Source organism: Lathyrus oleraceus, chromosome 7, assembly GCF_024323335.1.
Source record: "Lathyrus oleraceus cultivar Zhongwan6 chromosome 7, CAAS_Psat_ZW6_1.0, whole genome shotgun sequence".
Taxonomy (NCBI): Eukaryota; Viridiplantae; Streptophyta; class Magnoliopsida; order Fabales; family Fabaceae; genus Lathyrus; species Lathyrus oleraceus.
In genome coordinates, this window is record NC_066585.1 from 243,997,090 (window position 1) to 244,006,028 (window position 8,939).

Consider the following 8,939-nt stretch of genomic DNA (forward strand, 5'->3'; position numbering starts at 1 on the left):
GACGTATCAAGTATGTGAAAAAAAAATACACATTTCAGTCATTATCATAAATAACAAAAGAAAAAATTTAATTTATTAAACCAATAATTATCTGATTATTATTATACATTAGATATATTAATTATTTAATAAATCTAAAAAATATGTCGCAATTATTATAAGTAACAATTTTTAAAAAAATGTATTAAATAAATCTAATTATTATTTTATATTAGATATATTAATTATTTAAAAAAATAAAAAATAAAAAATTATTATTTTATATTAGATACATTAATTATTTAATAAATCTAAAAAAATAAATGATTATCCGATTATTATTTAATATCAAATACATTAACTATTTAATAAATTATAAAAAAATTGTTACTTATAATAATGACAAGAGGGTTTAATAATATATTAAACGAAATAATTTTAAAACAATGGAGTAGATTAAATGAGTTATGTGTCCATTTAGTGTAATTCTTTCATTCACTTAAAGGCTCTGTTATCTCTTTGAGTAATTCTCAGAAATGGAATCCTTGCCATTGTCTCTTCAACTCAATTCAGTCGGTTGAGCCTCTTTAGTATTCTCTATTTCTGTCTACACTCGCCCTCATATTTTAAATGGCCATTTTTTAAATTATGATACATGTAAATACACATATAAAATTTAAACAATTAAAATATTGATGATATAAAAATTGTGTGTGGCTATGACTGTTTGAGTATCAACCTTGTTTGCGTAGAAAGCTAACTACATGCAAAAGCTAACTAGTAAGGCAAAAAAACACAAACGGTACACAATTTAAAACATGGCAGAATTGCAATTTTTTAAAATGGTAAAAGCACCTTCATTTATATATGATGATCAAACTAACAAGAAAATAAAAGACTTCACGTATCGGAATTATTTCGAACATACACCAATTTTAGAAACATCAAGGGAGACTAAAGGGACACATAAATGCAAACAAACGTACACACTTAGAACTTAGAAGCCACCACGAAGACGAAGAACAACATGCAGGTGCAGGTGGAATACCCTCCTTATCCTGAATAGAGCGTTACACCTCCAAGGTAAGTGTTTTCACAAATATTTGCATCCCACCACGAAGCCTCAACAACAAGTGCAGAATAGATCCGTTCTGTACATTACAGTTAGCCAGAGTACGACCATCCTCCAATTGCTTCCCAGCGAATATTATCTTCTGTTTGTCTGAAGGAATTCCTTCTTTATCCTGAACTTTCGCCTTTACACTACCAATTGTATCAGAACTTTCAACCTCCAAAGTTAAGGTCTTTTCAGTAATGGTCTTAACAACAATTTGCATCTGTACATGTCAACATCATTCAGCACATCAAACATTGTTGAAAAAATCACAATAGTATATCTCGCGTGTATTAATCGATATCCAAAACCTAAGCATTTTCAATAAGCAAAATAATACTCTGAATTCAACAAGAATAGAAAATGGTGCCATACCTTGAATAGTAGATTTTTCGAACAAGAAAAAAAGACAGTTTAGAATTTTATCGAATAGCGAAAACTATGGAAAGTGAATGAAAGATAGATCGGGAGAGGTCGTTCTATATATAGGGTGTACCGACTCAATGACATAAATGTCCTTCGAACTACCAATAAAAGTTTGCCACGTGTCGTTTTACTTATGGGCGATTATATGGTTTCTGCAATGATCTAGGAGATCTGAACCAATCTCTTTAGTGGTTTTCTTATCTTTGAAAGATAATCTTTTTTAAGTGTTTCCTTCATTTTATAATAGTTTATCCATTTAAAATAAATAAGTGTTCTAAAATAAATTATTTATTTTAAATTTTAATATATATTTTTAATTTTAATTTTTAATTAATATTGCTTTTATTATTTGATAAATAATATTTTAATAAAAATATTTTTATTTTTTATTTTTTTAAATATATAATATAAAATAGTCAACTATATCATTAATTAAAAGCTACGAGATGGATGTATTAGTAATTTAAAGAATAGTTAAACTTATCTCTCTTAAATCTTATTTATTTTAAAATATGTACCAACTTTTCTAAATATAAAACTAGTATAATATCCGTGCTTTCACACGGGTAAATTAATTTTGGAATGTAGATATAAATTTATAAGAAATATGTTTAAAAAATGTTAACTATAATTGTGTAAATATAAAGTCGAATGATGAAATCAAAATAAAAGAATAAAAGATATGTAATATTTTACACAAAAATAGTGGTAAAGTTGAGTAACAATGTCAACAGAAAAAAAAAAAGACAACAAAGAAATGAAAATACAACATGTGTTACAATCATTCTTGAGATTTGTGTAGATTATGAATCATGAATCTCCATAGTGAACAAAATGAATTAACATGTAAAGAATAACATTTATATAAGATGACAACTCAGAATACCTATTGAGCAATAAATGAGAGAAAATAACTTGTATTTAAATACCTATTAAATATTATGAAAAACTTCCTTGAAGACATAAGTGGTAGTATGCATAGCCTTTTTATCTTTGTCATGAATCAAAATCTTAAGACCTTCTTTAGTCTTAACTCTAGAAAGTGTGACATACAATTAACCATGACTAAAAACATCTTTTGGTAAGTACAAGCGAATGTTATTTAAAGATTGACCCTGAGATTTGTTAATTGTCATAGCAAAATAAACTGTAATTGGAAATTGCCTTCTGACCAACTTGAAAGGTCATGGTGATTGTGAGGGGGACAAAGACATTCTTAGAATATTCTTTTCAGAAATGATCTTACCTTCAATGACATGATTAACAAACCTTGTTACAGTGAGTTGTGTACCATGGCATAATCCTTCAGATTGATCCAAGTTGTGTAACAACATAATTGTGGTCCCAATTTTCAACTTTATTGAATGATTAGGCAAACCTGATGTTTTTAAGAGCATTTAAGAATTCAGGTGTCAAGTGTTCAAATGCATCAAAGTCAGTTGCTTTAGATCTATCTACAGAATCACTATTAAATTATTCCTTTTCTTCTCCTTAAAATCAAAAAATAAATGTATTTGGGTTTAATGATAAATAGTAGGAGTACATAAGTTACAAAATTAAATATAGTATTAAAACATGAATAATACATGCAAGAAGGTTTGTGATGTATTGATTGATATCATCCACTACTTTAATTGTTGAAGTCAAAATTGCACGACTTTGAAGGTAATTGGCATCATGGTAGTTATGAATGAGATCAGGGTAGGTACTTTCAACAATAACCTCAATAGGGTCTGAAAAATTAGAAATTAGAAACTCTTAGGGAATTGAAATTTCAACATAACCATCATTTGGTTCAGACATTCTCCCATCTCCAATTTTCAAGATCCGCTCAGAAAAAGTTCGAACATAACCATCATTTGAACAAATAGGATCTCATGTTTCAGTTGATTCTCTCAAGACTTCCTCCTCCTCCTTCTCCTCCTCCTCAGGACCCTTAGTTTTCCTTTTTTGTTTCTTAAAAATTTCTTCTGTTTTATCAGTTGTATCCTGTATTGCCTTTTGGCATTTTTTAATGAAATGTGTTTGTTTCTCTTCATTTATTTTTTTTCTTATGTCTTTTTGATTGATGACAAAGGGGGAGAAAACATAAAGTATCTAAGGGGAAGAATTAATGCTCATTTTGATATCTAATCTCCTTAAAAACCCAAACATTGGTTAATGTTTTTGCTAACAACTACTTCGAAAAAGAGTTTGTTAAGTGTTTTTGCAGGGTCATATCTCAAGAATCAGAATGGTTAAAATCAAATATCTGAAGATGTCACGAAGTATAAAAGATTAGAATATAAGTTACCAGTTTTTGATGAAATGGTCTTCTATTTGAGTTTGAATTCCTTCATGTTGATAATTGAAAAGTTCTTTCTGAAAATCATGGTTTTGGAATCCAGCTATAAGAGAGATTTTCTTCTATAGTAATCAGACTTGAAAAGTCAAGGTTCCGATAAGAAAACCATCTCTTTTAAAGAAGTTAACCAGATCTAAAGTTTCTTCAAAAGAACTCAACAAAGCTTCTGAAGTAAAGATTATGAAGTGAAGCCTATTAGGATGATGATGTTATCAAACCAATGCTTTGAACAACATCAATCAATTTCTGAAGATAAACCAGATTATGACAGAAAATTCACTCTGATATTTCAAAAAGATTAATCAGGAAAGTCTTCTTTCATTTTGATTTTATCTTTATAGGATTATACATCTAAGGGGGAGCTTTGTGCTTCTATAAGATGTATTCTTCTGTGATTACCCTGTACAAAATTGTTCATCAAAATACATGTTTTGTCATCATCAAAAAGGGGGATATTGTTAGAACAAGATTTGGTTATACATTTATACCTTGAGTTTTGATGATAACAATGTTGTATTTGTGTGAGAATAATTTTGGTACCCTAATGGTTTGTTATTGTGTAGCTTTAACAACCAGTTCTGATTCTGAATATATGATGTGCAACGTCATCAATTTCTGAACTATGAGTTTCAAATCCGCTTTTGTGCCAACTATTAGAAGTTATGAAATTTTTTCAATATTGTTGATGCAATGACCTTTCTGCTTCTGTGCTGATTCACTCATGAGAAGCTTATGAGGAGACAATATGTTGTTGCTGCAATGTTCTCTCAGTTCATGCTTCTAGACATGACACTGATCACCAAATCTCTGAAGAATGAAAAGCTTCTGAAGTTGTGTTATGTAGCTGAAGATTCTAAAGATCTCAAGCCAGACGATTGAAGTTATCAAGGTTCTGACTGAGGATTCTTAAGACTCTAAAGATCTTAAGCCAGACTACTGATAATGTCAAGGTTCTGACCAAAGATTATGAAGTTTTTGAGTCCAACTTTATGTTTCTTCATTTCATGTTTCATCAACTTCCATTTGAAGCCAATGAACTTAAAGATAAGATCAAAATAGGAGCATGTTCAAATAGTACATGGTACAAATCAAAAATCCTTTCTACTACTTGGTTTTGTGGGCAAGGACAGTATTATACATCACACTATCACTGATTTTATGGGTGAAAGACAGTACACAGTATCACTCATTTCCCATCCAACACTGGACAACTGCTCAAATGAGATTTCTCCATTTCCCCCTAAAATAGTCTTATATTCATGCTATATAAGTAAGACTTGAAAACTTGAAGAAAAGTGATGGTGACACAATATTTTGACAAGTTATTTTCTTTGTGAAAAGTTATCATTCTTTTGTACACATTTTTTCTTTAAGTGTTTATTATTCATTTGTGTAATATCCGTTTGTGTATAAGCATATTGTAACACACACAATATTATTCAAACTATTTGTTTGATTCCTTAAGGAGGTTATCATTGAGAAGACAAAGAAGGTTGTTCTTTGTGAGGCCTTAAGGAGACTAGGGTATAGTTAGATCCTTGAGAAGACAAAGAAGGTTATTCTTTATGTTTGTTGTAATTTGTTGATTATAATGGATTAAGTCCTTGTGTATAAGGAAACATCACCTTGACGGGTGGACGGGATTAACTTTATGTTTCAAGCGAACCAGGATAAAAATACTTGTGTTTTTATCTCTTTGTTATTAACTTGTTTGCGGTGCTCTTGTTTGGGAAAAAGATTTTGCTCGTAAAATCTAATTCAAACCCCTATTTCTTGTGGTTTTTACACCTTCAAAAATAACTTTACTCTTTTTGATGAAAAATAAATATATTTTTAAAACATATGATTTTTTAGTATAGTAATCAAGGGAAGGGGTATTACAATGACAGTCTTAATTGGAGATTTTGAGTATAGTAATTCAGATGGATTACAGTGACGATCTTGATTGGTGATTTTGAGTATAGTAATCCCGAGGGATTATAGTGATGGCCTGTGATTGGCAACATATAGGTTCAAGAGTGGAACCTTTTTGATGACGTTTTGATGTTCATGATGTTTTCTATGATATTGTTGATGTTGCATGTTTATATTGTTCATGACCATGCATTCATTTATTTCGGAGTTAGGTAGGAATTCAGTCAAGTGATGACCTAGTTTAGAGAGGAACTATGGCTATCTCACGTCTAGAGAGGGACACGGTTCAAAGAGGAACTAGAGACATGGGAAAATCAGTAATATACCTCTGATTCTAGAGACTTGGTACCACATGCATTTTATGTAGGAGTTGGTGGCATTAGCATTTGCATTTGCATTGTTATCTATTTGATTATTCTTTTGGGAGTGAATAATGTATTTTTTGAACTCGTTATTACTATCGTGTTACTGAATTTCACCACTAAAATTTGTAAGATATATTCTCACCCCTTTTATTGTTATGGCATCTATGCTCCCCTGGAGTACAGACAATCAGGTATTCAGCATTAGTAGTTGCTTGTGAGTTGGAAGATGACCTTGGAGGTTGTCTTCATTTATTTTTCTTTATTGCTTTTAGTTAGTGTCTATCTGCTCTGATCTGTAACACTAGGAATAGGCATGTTAATTATTTTGGAGTTTTCTGTTGAAGTTCATCATTATTATTTGGTGGTTTATTATATTACTGACGCTTATGAGGATTAATTGACTTTCCGCTGCGAGTTTGAAACTATTTTAATGAAATGAATAATTTGTGTGAAGTAACATTCCTAAACATGTACTATTTTCTATTTTATTTTAAGAGTCGGGGTTTAGGATGTTACATAGTGGCATCAGAGCAGGTCGGTTCGTTCGACCAAGTTTGGTGATTTTATCCATTGCCTAGTATGCGACATGTGTGTGAAATATTGTCGGTACACGTTTATTTTCTTACCGCTTACTAGCAGGAATGGGATTGAAACAAGTAGGGGTGAAGCTTATGCTTCTCTGAGATTCTTCTGGTGTGGAGGATTGGTTTAGCGGACTGCTAATTACAAGATTATAGTTGTTATTGAGGCTATGTTGTTTATAGAACCCAAAAAGCATACAAATTCGAGTTTTATTTCCGTCAGTTAAGTTAAGATGTCGTTGAGGGAGGACAATTAAGTACTTGTGATGTTTGCTTGTCTGAGAATGGACAATGGGTGGCGGCTAGTGATATGTCGATGATGTGTGAATTTTTCGATATTTTCCCTGCAGATAATTGTGACTTGCCTCCAGAACGTGAAGTTGAGTTCGCTATAGATTTAGTACCTGGTACTAGACGCAATGCTACAATGGGAGGCTCATAAGTTAGCTACGGAGATCAGAAGTTTTCTGGGGTTGGCCGGTTACTACAAAAGATTTATCGAAGGTTTTTCGGATATAGCCATTCCCTTGACTCAATTGAGTCAAAAGGGTTAAGCTTTTGTGTGCGATGTCCAGTGCAAAGAAATTTTTCAAGAACTGAAGAAGAAGTTGACGATGGCACCAATTCTAATTTTACCAGATGCAAAAGAATCTTTTGGGATGTATTGTTATGCGTCCAAGATGGGCTTAAGTGGTGTGCTTATGCAAGATGGCGAAATGGTAGCTTACAATTTGCGATGATTGGAGATTCATGAGAGAAATTATCCTACCCATGATTTAGAGTTGGCAGTAATAGTGATTATGCTGAAAGTTTGGAGGAAATTCGAGGTTTTAGGTGTTTAGCGATCATATGAGTTTGAAATACCTGTTTAATCAGAAGGAGCTACATATGAGACATAGAAGATGGTTAAAATTTTTAAAGGACTATGATTTTGGTTTGAATAACCTTCTTGGTAAAGTCAATGTTGTAGCAAATGCTTTGAGTCAAAAGTCCTTGCACATGTTAGCATTAATGGATAGAGAGTTGGATTTGATCGAGAAATTTAGAGACTTGAGCTTAGTGTGCGAGGTAATTGCTGATAGTGTGAGACTGAGCATGCTGAAGCTGAGTAATAATTTTCTCGATGAGATCAGAAATCGATGTACTTGGGCCAGAGATTGTGCAGCAGACTACTGAAAAGGTGAAAATGATCCAAGAGAAGATGAAATCACCTTAGAGTAGGCAAAAGAATTACCACGATAAGTGGATGAAGACTCTTGAGTTCCAAGAAGGTGATCATATATTTCTAGGAGTCACTCATGTGACTGGTGTTGGACGTGCACTGAAGTATAAGAAGCTTAATCCTTAGTTTGTTGGTCCATATCAGATTACTCAGAGAGTTGGATTCGTTGCCTACAGAATTGCCTTGCAAATGAATGGTTTTCAAGTGAGGGTAACTTAAATGTTGAGATATCACCTATAAAGATTGATGATCGAGATGTGAAGCAACTCAGAGGTAAATAGATTGTTCTAATGAAGGTTGTTTGAGGAGGACCTGCTGGAGGGAGCTTGACGTGGGAGCTAGAGAGTCGGATGAAGGAATCTTATCCAGATATATTTTTACCAAGTAATTTTCGAGGGCAAAAGTATTTTTAAGTGAGGAAGAGTTGTAACACCTCAATTTTTAAATCAACATTTTATTTAATTATTGGAGTGTTTATGTGCGTTATTTGTGTTATTTTGGTGTTTTGAGGAGATTTAGAGATATTTTAATAATTTAATAATTATTAGGAATATAGAATTTGAGAGCGTAAAAATAAAATATGATTTATTTAAATTATTAAAGATATTTAGATAATTTTAATTATTTAATAATAATTAGAGTAATTAGAATTATTTGAGATAATTCATATTTAGCTTAAATACATTTTTGGTCCCCTATTTAGATGGTTTTAACTTTTTTCTCCCCCTGTTACAAAATCTAAAAAAATTTATCCCCTTACTTTATTTTTTTTGAATTTTTTTGACCCCCTTTATTTTTACTGTGACAGTAATGATTGAAATAAAATTTATCCCCTTACTCATCCTTCTTTTTGCTCTTTTTCATTCAGGCGCAATCACATTAAGCCCGTTATCTCCACACACCCATAGCAAGGCGACCGGTTAGTGGCTCTGATCCTTTTTACACGGGATTCTAGTACCTACGTGGCATAACCCTTTGCTTATTCAGTTGTAGT

General features: G+C 31.7%; 1 long non-coding RNA gene across 1 annotated transcript; it reads right to left on the reverse strand.

Moving 5' to 3' along the window:
- Positions 1 to 1,037: 1,037 nt before the first annotated feature.
- Positions 1,038 to 1,677, reverse strand: LOC127101573 (uncharacterized). The gene is made up of 2 exons (XR_007794664.1): positions 1,469 to 1,677; positions 1,038 to 1,316 (listed from the first exon to the last, which is right to left on the reverse strand). It is a non-coding gene; the product is annotated as an uncharacterized LOC127101573 (long non-coding RNA).
- Between the last annotated feature and the right edge of the window lie 7,262 nt (positions 1,678 to 8,939).